Below are 14,946 nucleotides of genomic sequence, written 5' to 3' on the forward strand. Positions count from 1 at the left end.
GCTGTACCTCTGGCAGAGAGGGCCTTAAAGAGTGGGATGCTGGTGTAAAAGTTATCAATGTAGAGGTGATAACCCTTATCCAGCAGTGGGTGCAGCAATTCCCACACAATTTTCCCACTCACCCCCAGGATGGGGGGGCATTCAGGAGGGTTAATCTGGGTGTCCTTACCCTCGTAGACCCTAAATCTGTGGGTGTACCCTGAGGTACTCTCGCACAGTTTGTACAGCTTTATTCCGTACCTGGACCTCTTACTGGGCAGGTACTGTCGGAATTTTAGCCTCCCTTTGAAATGAACCAGAGATTCATCAATAGCGATGTCCCTCTGGGGTGTGTACGCCTCAGCAAATTTTCTGCTGAAGTGTTCAATCACTGGCCGAATTTTATATAGACGATCAAAGTTTGGATCGTCTCGGGGAGGACACTGCGCATTATCACTGAAATGCAAACATTTTTGGATCCCTTCAAATCGTGTCCTTTTCATGGCCATGCGGAATACCGGTGTACTGTAGAGAATTTCAGTACTCCAGTATTGCCGAAGCTCTGGCTTTTTGATTATGCCCATATGCAGCACAATTCCCCAAAATGTCATCATCTCCGCTGCATTTACGGGGGTCCATCTGGCGTGTGATGACGTGGGATTTTGGGTGAAAAATTGATGGGCATAAAGGTTCGTCTGGGCCACCATAAGAGTTATTATTTCATCACTGAAAAAGAATTTGAAGAAGTCAATTTCAGTGAGGCCAGTCGTGTCAAACTGGATTCCTGAGCTGCTGCTGAAATCCGGAATGACGGGCTGAAAATTTTCAGGGGGTGCAATCCATACGGGATCGATTGCTGCAGGAGTTGCCTGGGTCCTTCGGTGCCTTGTTGGGGGTCCTTCCTCACCAGATGAGGAGGATGATGATGATGATGAGGAGGAGGAGGAATAGAGGAATGTGGGATCTTCCTCACTGGCTGTATCCGTGTCGGACGCAAGGATGGCGTAAGCCTCCTCTGGTGAATAGCGCCTTGTTGACGAATGGGCCATTTTTTTTCCCAAACCCTGGGGATGTGTGTGTAAGTGGTGCTTTTACACGTGTAATGTGTGGGGCTTTTGTATAGGGTAGTCTTTATTATAACCAATCAGAGAGAAAAAACAAGTAGTGAGAAAAAATGTAGAAGAAACAAGAAAAAAAGATGAAAAGAAAAATCAGATGTAAAAAAATAAGTTTGTATAAAAAAAGGATTTTCTTTCCCAATATGGAGCTTACTTTTTGCCACATGGGTTTTTTTTTGCCTTCCTCTGGATCAACATGTTAGGGCATGTTAGGTTAGGATGTGGGTTGAACTAGATGGACTTAAAGTCTTCCTTCAACCTTAAAAACTATGTTACTATGTTACTATGCAAGTTATCCCCTTTAGTAAACACCATAAAAAATAAAAAAATAAGGCAAAAAACAATGATTAAGAGTCACACCGCCTAACAAAAAGTGGAATAAAGCACGACCGAAAAGATGGATATAATTAAACATGGTACCGCTGAAAATATCATCTTGTCCCGCAAAAGACAAGTTGCAATACAGCTCCATCAGTGAAAAAATTGAAAAGTTATAGCTCTCAGAATAAAGTGATGCAAAAATAATAATTTTGTCTATAAAATAGTTTTTATTGTGTAAAAGTGCCAAAACATTTAAAAAACTACATAAATGGGGTATCGCTGTAATCGTACTGACCCGAAGAATACAGCTGCCTTATCAATTTTACCACACATGGAACGGCATAACCCCCCCCCAAAAAAAAAAAAAAAAGTTGCTGGGTTTTGTTAATTTCGCCTCCCAAAAATCAATATAGAAAGCAATCAAAAAATGTCATCTGCCCGAAAATGGTACTAATAAAAACGTCAACTTGTCCCGCAAAAAAATAAGTAATCACATGACTCTGTGGGCCAAAATATGGAAAAATTATAGCTCTCAAAATATGGTGATGCAAAAACTATTTTTTGCAATAAAAAGCGTCTTTTAGTGTATGACAGCAGCCAAACAAAAAAAACTCAATATAAATCTGGTATTGCTGTAATCGCACTGACCCGAAGAATAAAGTCGTCTAATCACTTATATCGTGTGAGGGATGGCGTAAAAAGAAATAAATCCAATTCTTCACCTGCTGTTGATTTTTTCATTCTGCCTCCCAAAGATCGCAGTAATTCTCGGCGCACATTTATTCTACATTAAAAGCTTGCATTGGCATTTCTGTGAAAATCTCTGAAATACATGATTCAGGCAGAACCTCTGGCTGAAGATTCCCTATAGTGAGGCTGATGGAGGCACTGTGGATGCCATAAGACCTGTGATCCAGGGGTGTCAGTCTTTTTAGGATTGCATAAAAGTGCCGTCGACCACAGTTTTGTGCACTTCTGAATAGAAGGGCACTGCTGAACAGAGGCCAGATGAAGTCCAGAGTAACTCTGCTGCCTCATTATAGTGAATGGATCCCTTGGGGTTTTCATCTGAATCACGTCACTTAGAGATTTAGATGGAAACCCCAAAGTAAATGGTCAGCATAGAGCGCTGGATAAATGTGATCCAAAACGTTATGTAAAATGTTCCCAATAAAAGATTCAACTCAATCCACAAAAAAAAGCAAGTTTCCACTCAGATCTCTCATTTTTTAATGGAAATATAGGGGGCTTCCACTTTACTGGTAGTACAAAGGCACTGGAAAAGCAAAATGGCTCCTCACCCACCAAAAGAGATTCATGAAATTCTGCGCTTTCAAATCCAAATGCCCCCCCCCCCCCCCTTCTGAGCCCCACAGTGTACCTAAGCCACATATTGTGTCGACGTTTGGCATTTCTGAAGTGATGAGAGCCGAGTGCATGCCTCCAGAAGCACGGGCTAGGCATGACGCACTGGTGACTGCAACATACTGGTCACTACAGCGTACTGGTCACTACAACGGCAGTTTGCAATTTTCACTTGGCAACATTCATTGCTGCTTGTTTCTGGAAAATACCCATGGAGTCAAAATCGTCACTACACTTTGAGATAATTTCCCCATAGGGTATAATTTTCAAAATGGGGTTACTTGAGAGGGGATTTTGCTTGTAGCAATTAGAGGCTCTGTCTCTGGAGTCCGCAAACTGTTCTAGGAAAATCTGCGCTCCAGGAGGGAAATAGGGCTCCATTTTTCCTGAGTCTCTCTATATGGCTAAGTAGTACTGTACAGCCACATATGGGGTATTGCCACGTTCAGTTGAAATTGTGGGACAAATTTTGATGCCATTTTTACCCACTTCTTGTGTGAAAATGTAAAATCTGGGACTAAAACAAAATGTTGGTGGTAAAAATGTAGTTATTTTGTCTTCACTGTCCAATAGTATAAAATTCTGTGACACACACATGGTGTCAATATGATCACTCCACCCCTAGATGAAATCATTGAGAGATGTAGTTTGTAAAATGGGGTCACTTATGGGGAGTTCTGCTGTTCTGGCACCTCATGGGCTCTCCCAGTAGGTCATGGCACCTGCAAACCATAACAGTAAAATCTAGTCCTCCTTGCCTTTTGAGCTTTGCACTGTGCCTGAAAAATATTCCACGATTACATGTAGGGTATTGGAACACTCAGGAAAAAATGGACCTCAGTTTGTTGTTAAAAGAAATTCCTATTAGCCCTTAGAAAAATTAAAAACTTGAAGCTAAAACAAGATTTTAGTGGTAAAAATGTAATTTATTCTTTCTTCACCGATCAGTAGTATAAAATTCTGTGAGGCACATGTGGTGTCAATATGGTCACTGTACCACTAGATGAATTCACTGGAGAGTGTACTTTGTAAAATGAGTTCGCATATAGGGGGTTTCTGATGTTCTGGCATGTCAGGGGTTCTGTCAATGTGACTTGGCACCCTCATACTATTCCAGCAAAATCTGAATTCTAATATGGTGCATCTTCCTTTATGAGCTTTGCACTGCACCTCAAAAGTAGTATTCCCCCATATATGGGGTATCGGCGTACTCAGAAGAAATTGCACAACAAACTGTATGTTGCAATTTCTCCAGTTACCTTTATGAAAATGCAAAATTTGGGGCCAAAATAATATTTTTGTGGCTATTTAACCAAGAAGGAGAGTGATGGTGTGCTATGCGAGATGACCTGGCCTCAACAGTCACCAAACCTGAACCCAATCAAGATGGTTTGGGGTGAGCTGGACCACAGAGTGAAGGCAAAAGGGCCAACAAGTGCTAAGCATCTCTGGGAACTCCTTCAAGATTGTTGGAAGACTATTTTGACTACCTACTATGCCAAGAGTGTGCACAGCAGTCATCAAAGCAAAAGGTGGCTACTTTGAAGAACCTAGAATATAAGACATATTTTCAGTTGTTTTACACTTTTTTTGTGAAGTATATAATTCCACATGTGTTAATTCATAGTTTTGATGCCTTCAGTGTGAATGTACAATTTTCATAGTCTTGAAAGTACAGAAAAATCTTTAAATGAGAAGGTGTGTCCAAACTTTTGGTCTGTACTGTATCTCTGTGATTTAAGGGCATGAAAATTCAAATTTGGAAAATTGCAACATTTTCCAAATTTATGCCAAATTTTCCTTTTTTTCACAAATAAACACAAGTCATACCGAAGAAATGTTACCACTATCATGAAGTACAATGTGTCACAAAAAAACGATCTCAGAATCACCGGGATCCATTGAAGCATTCCAGAGTTATTACCTCTAGTGATGAGCGAATATACTTTTTACTCGAGATTTCTCGAGCATGCTCGGGGGTCCTCCAAGTATTTTTTAGTGCTCGGAGTTTTAGTTTTTCTTGCCGCAGCTGAATGATTTACATCTGTTAGCCAGCATAAGTACATGTGGGGATTCCATAGCAACCAGGCAACCCCCATATGTACTTATGCTGGCTAACAGATGTAAATTATTCAGCAGCAGCAAGAAAAACTAAAACTCCGAGTACTAAAAAATACTCGGAGGACCCCCGAGCATGCTTGAGAAATCTCGAGTAACGAGTATATTCGCTAATCACTAATTACCTCATAATATGACAGTGGTCAGAATTGTAAAAATTGGCCCCATCATTAACGTGCAAACCACCTTCGGGGGTAAAGAAGTTAAGGTATTGAATATGAAAACCCTTGAATAGATGAACCATAGTAATTAGTGATGATGAATAAATAGCATGCTCGGGTGATCTCCGAGTATTTTGTAGTGCTTGGACATTTAGTTTTCATCACCTCAGCTGCATGATTTACGGCTGCTGGACAGCCTGAATACATGTGGGAATTCCCTAACAAACAGGCATTCCTCACATGTATTCAGCCTGGCAAGTGTTAGGTGTCGAGTTCCCGCCGCTGCACAGGGGGAATCTCGGACCATGTCTGCTGCGGTCTCCCATTCTACATCAGCTGCAGTGGAGCCTGCTCTGCAGAGACGTCGGTCCCAGTATCTCGCTCAGCCTGATACTGTGCAAGGGGTTACTGCTGCCTTTCCAGGCTCTGCTTTTGTAGCCAGCACTGGTCAGCGGCGAGCAGGCTTTTCTGGGACTAAGTCCTGCTTTGCACACACTGAGCATGCCTTCAGGAGGACCTCTCATTGGAGGTCGGGGGTCACACACTCAGGCCCTGTAGCAGCTCCAATTGGTTCTCCAGGAAGGTCCTGAAGACCTGCAACTATAAAACGCTAGTATCAAATGTGTATGGCTTAGGCCAGTGGATACTATACCACTCTTTATACATGTGGTGTGAGACTGTAGCGCTGGGACTGTACACTCAGGCAGGCAGTTAGCGTCAGTGGGGGCAATTACCCATTGGCTTGGTTGCAAGCACAACCCTAGTTAGGAATGCAGTTTTTATGTGCAGCGCAACAGAGATTGCTTTCAGTTCACACAGGGTGAAGCTTAACCCACGTGTGAGCTCAGAGTTTATCCTCCATTACTTTGCCGCAGATATCTCTGCACGGTGGACCCTGGGCTGCGAACGCACCTTGTTGCTTCCTACCTATACTTGGTGCGTTCTGCTAGCCCTAACAGCAAGCAGCCATAAATCATGCTGCTGAGGTGATGAAAACTAAATGTCTGATCACTACAACACTACAAAATAGCAAATAATGAAAATATTGCGGCATGCATTTTTACACACTTATACTATGCATATTACTGGGACCAAATACACACCAAAAATGGTGCTACAAGTGTGTATGCTAGAACTCAATCAAGGGACAACTGAAAAGCAGAAATCCTAATACACCACAGAGGACACAGTTGATATATCCCATAAAATTATATCTTTATTAAATATATTTATATAAAAAACAACAGTACATAGGAACAGTACAAAAGCAACCAATGGGGCTAGTAAGAAACACCAGTGTCAAATGCACAAAGCACATTGGGCCATGAGGTCAAACCACCGTAGTAATCAATAACAATATCATACCACAAAACGTGGATATATAAGATAAATATAAGAATAGATAGATAAATAATATACCATACTATAGGAGCACATCATAGCCATCCTGAAAGGTGACAAAATAGTATTATGCCTAATGCATTTGCATACATCAATTTAAACCACTAATGGCAACCAGGATAGAGTCTGTAATGAATCAATATTGCCCGGAGGAGTTACCTGATGTGCGTCCACGGTGGGAAGACCTCACGCCCACCCCGACGCGCGTTTCGGAACAAATGAAATGTTCCTTCCTCAGGGGGTGAAATGTAAGCCGATAGTGACAGCATTTATATGCCGCCACATCGGAAATACATAACGCCGCAACGTGCATCGCCCGCCTAACCCGCCATCCACTGCCGCCGCTGCCATCCGGAACCGGAAATACGTGGGGCCCCACGTCATCCGGCATCACCAGACAGCGGACGCCCAGGGATGCGAGCAGGCGGGTGAGCATGAAGCGGAAGTGCACAAGCGCCATATTACTAGAGGGCAAGAGGACGGGCAAATGGCCATACATAAATATGCACAATAAGGAAAACCATATACATAACTAATCACCAAATAAAGAACATAACGTGCCAATGCCATAAATATAAACTATAACACAAGACATATAACACAAAGACAAACAAGTAGATATATCTCTATATAAACATCTATATGTGTATATATACAACATAATAATAAGACATGAAACGGATTAAATAATACAAAATGAAGAAATATAGAAAAATATAAAAGAAATAAGCAAATAAAACAATAAGACAAATACTATACCATATAACACACACAACAATAACACAATAACAGATGTATACATATATATTTCTTAATACAATAAATGAGTGACGAAGATTATACACATATTATACAACAATATATAAAAATAACACACCAAATAATAGAAATAGTGATACATACATATATATACACACAAAAATCACATAACCACCTTCATAGAATGGTGCACAACCCTATTAGAAACACATATACAAAATATATAAATAGTATAAGTTGGCCCAATCATGGATGTCTTCTTGGGTTTGCAACTATCCTTGTCTTTATTCCAACGACCCTTAGAATATGACGTATAAGAAATCTATAATGAAAGATTAAAAAATTTAAAATTCAAGAAAAAAATGAATTAATAAAACCACATAGTGCACGACACACATGAATCCACTATGTCACCAACAGATGGAACACTCACAGAAATGGGACGAATGATAAATACTCGTTAAGTCCTTTTGGGTGGATAGTCCCTAGTGTCCAAATCCATTTACATTCTAGCTGCGCTAGACGTTTAGAGAGATTACCTCCCCTAATGTTAATTGGTAGTAGGTCAATGCCCCGTACTCGCAATAATTTCTCATTACATTGATGGAAATCAAAAAAGTGGCGCGGCAGGGTTTTGAGGGTGGATGCGTCCGTGCACGTAGCCGCTGCGCTAATCCCAAGTACGTGCTCCCGAATACGGACTTTAAACTGCCGTGTGGTCAGACCAATATAGATCAAGCCACACGGACAAGTAGCATAATATATCACGTATCGGGAGACACAGGAGATGCGTTGTCTGATCTTATATTCCCTCGTACCTTCCGAGTTCCTAAAGGAATCACATCTCTCAACATTAGGGCACGCAACGCACTTACCGCACGGAACGCACCCACCACCTGGCCGCATCCTGTCCAAAAATGTGGGCATAGTTTGACCCACATAATGACTCCGTGTTAATTGGTCACGGAGGTTTCTCGCACGTCTAAACGCAATAGATGGGTTATCAGGAAGAAATTTGGCAATTATTGAATCAGCCTTCAAGATAGGCCAAGCATTCCTAATGGCTGTACGAAGTTTATCGTGTTGGGGATTGAACGTCGTGACGAATCTCGCCACATTATTACCCATAGGTTTTCTCGATCCCTGACCATACAGTAGTTTATTGCGGTCGGAGTATTTTGCACGGTGGTATGCTTTCTTAACACACCGACCGCTATACCCCCTGGCCAGGAAACGACGTTTCAATTCACCCGCCCTTGCCTCAAAGTCAGCCGCATCAGAGCATATCCGGCGGAGGCGTAAAAATTGCCCCACCGGAATAGCCTGTACTAAATGACGCGGATGACAGGACGAAGCATGCAATAGGGTGTTCGTGGCTGTACTCTTACGGAAGATGTCCGTCTGTAGATACCCCAATCTATCCTTGAGTATAGTCACATCAAGGAAATCGATCCTTTCCCTATCCCACACAGGGGTCAATCTAATATTAAGGTCGTTGCTGTTTAGGGAGGTTACAAACTGCGCAAGGTCAACGGCCGTGCCCTGCCAGACAAAGAAGATATCATCAATATAACGCGTCCATAAAAGGACGCGCTCAATTGATCCCTGTTTGTCTGACAGGAAAAGGTCCCTCTCCCACAGCCCCAGGAACAGGTTGGCGTAGGAGGGCGCAAACGCCGCACCCATCGCTGTGCCCTGGAGCTGTAGGTAGAAGGACCCTTTAAACACAAAAAAGTTGTGTGTGAGGGTGAACTCAAGAAGCTCCAGGATGAGGTCCCTAATGGATGTAGATAGTGTGGATGTGCCAAGAAAAAACCTAACGGCACGTAGACCATCACTATGTCGAATATTAGTATACAGGGACTCTACATCCACTGAAGCTAAGAGAGTATCACCCCCTAAACACAAGCCGTCAACCCTGCGCAGCAAGTCCCCAGTATCCTTGAGAAAGGAGGGGAGGTTGTATATATACACATATAGATGTTTATATAGAGATATATCTACTTGTTTGTCTTTGTGTTATATGTCTTGTGTTATAGTTTATATTTATGGCATTGGCACGTTATGTTCTTTATTTGGTGATTAGTTATGTATATGGTTTTCCTTATTGTGCATATTTATGTATGGCCATTTGCCCGTCCTCTTGCCCTCTAGTAATATGGCGCTTGTGCACTTCCGCTTCATGCTCACCCGCCTGCTCGCATCCCTGGGCGTCCGCTGTCTGGTGATGCCGGATGACGTGGGGCCCCACGTATTTCCGGTTCCGGATGGCAGCGGCGGCAGTGGATGGCGGGTTAGGCGGGCGATGCACGTTGCGGCGTTATGTATTTCCGATGTGGCGGCATATAAATGCTGTCACTATCGGCTTACATTTCACCCCCTGAGGAAGGAACATTTCATTTGTTCCGAAACGCGCGTCGGGGTGGGCGTGAGGTCTTCCCACCGTGGACGCACATCAGGTAACTCCTCCGGGCAATATTGATTCATTACAGACTCTATCCTGGTTGCCATTAGTGGTTTAAATTGATGTATGCAAATGCATTAGGCATAATACTATTTTGTCACCTTTCAGGATGGCTATGATGTGCTCCTATAGTATGGTATATTATTTATCTATCTATTCTTATATTTATCTTATATATCCACGTTTTGTGGTATGATATTGTTATTGATTACTACGGTGGTTTGACCTCATGGCCCAATGTGCTTTGTGCATTTGACACTGGTGTTTCTTACTAGCCCCATTGGTTGCTTTTGTACTGTTCCTATGTACTGTTGTTTTTTATATAAATATATTTAATAAAGATATAATTTTATGGGATATATCAACTGTGTCCTCTGTGGTGTATTAGAACACTACAAAATACTCGGAGATCACCGGAGCATGCTCGGGGAGACCCGAGCAACAATGCTATTTGCTCATCACTAATAGTAATACATTTTGAGTGTACCTAAAATTCCTCCTTTTTCTTTCTAATCCTTTCTTGTCATTATTGACTGAACATGTTTAAGGACTTAGCGCACAGAGTAGGGGTGATGGTAGTTTGCCTTGATGCAGATATTAACAAAGCATGGATAAGGAGATACTGCATAGGCGCGATCTGGACAATACATGTGCGCACTGTGAGGCACAGTTGTGCTGGGCAGGCATTGCTGGAAGGATTCTGCTTGGGCACTATTGTTCCTGTCACTCGATGTGTGCGCGTATTATGGAGCATACGCATGTAAAGTAAGCTGCGGAGACACCATCACGTGTTTCTCAACGCAAGCAATGAATAGCCAGGCCTTCCTCTGGGAAGGAACAACCACGGGAAGGGCAGCATCCAATAAAGGAGAATATCCAATAAAGGAAGACCACCTATGCCAAGCATGGTATCCATCCACAAACAGCTGTTTCGGGGTTTTTGCCCCTCATCAGTGTGGAGTAGGAAACTGGCTATTAGGAGCAGTGCCTGGTGAAAGGCTATGAAGGAACAGATGAATGACCTCGGAGAGACCAAAACATTCAACACTGCGGAGACACCATCACGTGTTTCTCAACGCAGTGATCCAGAACACTGCCCTCATCCCTTATGGGAAATATGCAAACGCATGTAAAGCAAGCTGCGGAGACACCATCACGTGTTTCTCAATGCAAGCAATGAATAGCCAGGCCTTCCTCCGGGAAGGAACAACCACGGGAAGGGCAGCATCCAATAAAGGAGAATATCCAATAAAGGAAGACCACCTATGCCAAGCATGGTATCCATCCACAAACAGCTGTTTCGGGGTTTTTGCCCCTCATCAGTGTGGAGTAGGAAACTGGCTATTAGGAGCAGTGCCTGGTGAAAGGCTATGATGGAACAGATGAATGACCTCGGGGAGACCAAAACATCCAACACTGCGGAGACACCATCACGTGTTTCTCAACGCAGTGATCCAGAACACTGCCCCCATCCCTTATGGTTGTTCCTTCCCGTTTGCATATTTCACATAAGGGATGGGGGCAGTGTTCTGGATCACTGCGTTGAGAAACACGTGATGGTGTCTCCGCAGTGTTGGATGTTTTGGTCTCCCCGAGGTCATTCATCTGTTCCTTCATATTATGGAGCATAATCATACTATGCAGATGTGGCTGCAGTTCCATGCAATGATGGAGGACGGATGATACGCAGGCAGGATGATGTCAGATGACATCCCAGAATCACTTTGTCAGAAGTCAGAAGGTAAAGAGTCACAAAAGGATGAAGTATGAAAAAGTAAGATGTAATATATGTTTTTACAGTCTGAAAGTTATTAATGCCTACAGCTAATATATCACATTCGTTGTGAGTGTTCACTGTGTTTCATCTTACTATTTGTCGACATGATAAATTATGGCAAATGAAGGGGGATAGGATAATCTCTGTGAGTGATGTCATCACCAAGTCTTTAAAAGATCAGACTCTCTGTCAGCCAGCTCATTATAACCTAATTTCTCCTGATGACGCTTGTGTGGCGAAACATGTCGGTGAGGCTAAAGACTGCTTATGTTTTAACAGCATATATCAAGCAGGGATCATATGGAAGGGAATAGGCAGTAAGATACTGAAATGTGATTAAAAAGATGGCTAACCACTAGATAGATATCAGTGATATGAATATATCAGTACCTTATCGAATTAAATCATATTGATGTGCATATAGAGTGGGAGCATATAGGCAGGAAGCTAAAATATAATAAGCCATAACTCTGAATGCATCAGTATCTTGTGAAATTGTATCAACTGATATTAAGTCATAGACAGGATCTACTTAAGAGACTGCCATAAAGTGAAACATTTGCACTGTAGATACTTCTTAGAGAGAGGAAGTTATGGGCAGGAACCCATAGGATAGATAGCCATACCTCCAAATGCATCAACACTTTATGTAATTATATCAGTTATGCTGGACACTAGGTCCTTGTGCACTGTATTGATTCCCTGAGCTTGTTCATCACAACACCTCTAATTTGGCCTTGCACATCAACTCTGGTGGGCCCGTTGCGCCCACAGTGGTGTGAAATTGAGATTCATTCTTCAGCAAAACCAGTTTCAGCCTGTCAATGATTTGAGACTGGAACAGAGGTTCACCTTACAACAAGACAATGACCCAAATCATACAGCTAAAGCAACACTCAAGTAGTTTAAGGGGAAACATGTAAATGTTCTGGAGTAGCCTAGTCAAAGCGCAGATCTTAATCCAATTGAGAATCTGTGGTCAGACTTGAAGATTGCTGATTACCAAAGGAAACCATCTCACTTGAAGGAGCTGGAGCACTTTTGCCTTGAGGAATGGGCAAAAATCCCAGCGGCAAGATGTGAAAAGCTCATAGAGACTTATCCAAAGCGACTTGCAACTGCAACTGCAGCAAAAGGAGGCTCTACAAAAAACTGACTTTAGAGGGTTAATAGTTATGAACACTGAAGTTTTCAGCTATTTTGTCCTATTTGTTGTTTACTTCACAATAAAAATATAAACAACTATTCACAATTATAAGTATGCTCTTCACATGAACTGATGCAAACCCTCGAAAAATTTACTTTTTTCTACATATAACAGGGCAGTCGTGTCCATCTCTAAAACTCCCCCAGCATTTTTAAGCCATAAAAGTCATTAGCAGAGTATATATAACTGATATACAGTAGAAAAACACTTTTCCATTGGACTACTTTACATACTTTGGTCCTATGTATATGAACCTAAGATATGTCCACCCCTGTATCTTCTATTTTTTTTTAACTCACACATATATATAACCCATAGAAATCGCTGAATTTAATTTTTACAGTAACCTACAAGTGAAATGGCTAAGAAAAAGGATAAACTAATAAATCACTTTTCACTAGTAAAGGGTCGACATTGACTGTTAGGATTGCTACTTCCAATAGGTGGCACTAGAGTTCTAGTCCTCTTCCTCTCTGAAGAGACAATTTTCACTAGTAAGTGATCATTTTTGCCACTAAATACATATAAAATCAAAGAGCATACTAAACCTAGTTTGAAAACGTAGCTGGAAATTGTTAATACTAGAGATGAGCGGATCAACCCAGAGAGGATCAAATTTGACTCATATTTCCAGAAATTCACAGGCAAGCCATGTATTCACACACTAAAGATCTTTGCAAAGATCTTTGCAAAGATCACTAAATTTATGCCCAACACCATTTCACACGCAGCTGAAGCATCAGAGAGCGTGCTTTTGAACTGTGGGCTTTCCCATAATGCCCTGCAGCTATGTCATCACATGGTCTGGATTATCAAACCATGTATAAAAGGCTAGGCAGGGAATCCAGCAGCTAATTTAGAGTGATTTTAGGTTGGTGTGAGGATGTAAGAGCTCATTAATCGACACAGGGAGACAATCTCTATGGCATTTTTCAAATATTTTTATCCTCTTCTCCCCATACCAACCTTGATTTGTCTAATTCTATATTAATCTTCCAGTGATGCAATAAATATGGCTGGATACACACCTAGCAGACCCCTGAGTGTGAAACAAATATTTCAGGGTAATTATACCACCTGCGATGCACTACAAATAAACTTGCCAAGAATGGAGTTTTTTATGAAGATTTGCTGAACCTGACCAATTCGAATTTCAAATGATGAGCTCATGTTTAGTTAATACCAGAGATGAGCGAACCTTTTAAGGTTCGATTCTGTTCGATTTGCCAAACGTTTACTCTTTCGCTGAACAGCTCGTTGAACATACCCGGACTCCATTAATTTCAATGGGAAGTCAAACCAAGCATGTGTACAAAAATCTAAAGGGTGACAAAAAGCTTCCCAAACAGATATAATTAGGGGCAGACACCATGAAAAGTGGCATTAATTAACCCACAGTAAAAATTTGATAATGGCACAGCAGGAGTCAGCTAGTTTCCATGCATGAGGTAGCAAGGTCTGGCCCAGCATTTACAGCTTTGAATTGAAGTTTCATTGAAGCCCTAGTGGTTAAGGAAGCAGTGTAAACCTTCTTAGCTGGGAGCCCTTATACATCATGCAACAGCTCCAATTTTTTTTCCAGCCACACTCAGATGGCACAAACATCAGTTTCATACAGTACTATTGGTTTAAAAAAATGTAAGGAAAGTTACACAGGTAGTTGAGTGAAAAGAAGTGCAGGCCTGCCTGTTTGCGAGCCCTACTTACATGGAAACCCACCAGATGGAGGCCTGACCTGGAGTCTTCACATTTAAAAAAATATTGTCACACACCACTAAAGTGGCATCAATTTCCACAGAGTAGAATAGTATAATAAGCATCTGACAGACCTTCTACTACAAGCAACCCAACAGATGGAGATCCAACTTGGATTCTCCACATTTCAAAAAATTGTTTGTAACATCAGGAGCAGTAGCCACAGCAGGCACAGAAGCCACGACAAAGGTGTCACAGACTGCAATAATGTGAGATCAATGACACTAAAAACAACACCATTGCCTAGTTTGCCCAGTCTGCGACTGGGGTGCAAAAGTCATTGGAGATCCATAGCTTGTTCATCGTGATGAAAGTTAGGCGGTCTACATATTCAGGTGACACAAAGAACAGCGCAAACAACCCATCTATAGATTACCAGGGAGCCACCACACAGGAATAGAATATAAAATGCCTTTATTTAATTTTGATGGCAAAATAAAACAGCAAATGTCTGTGCGCATAACAGGAATAGGAACAACACATATACCGTAGTTGTTTCACAGCTTAAATAGTACTGGCCG

This window comes from Ranitomeya variabilis, chromosome 6, assembly GCF_051348905.1.
Source record: "Ranitomeya variabilis isolate aRanVar5 chromosome 6, aRanVar5.hap1, whole genome shotgun sequence".
Taxonomy (NCBI): domain Eukaryota; kingdom Metazoa; phylum Chordata; class Amphibia; order Anura; family Dendrobatidae; genus Ranitomeya; species Ranitomeya variabilis.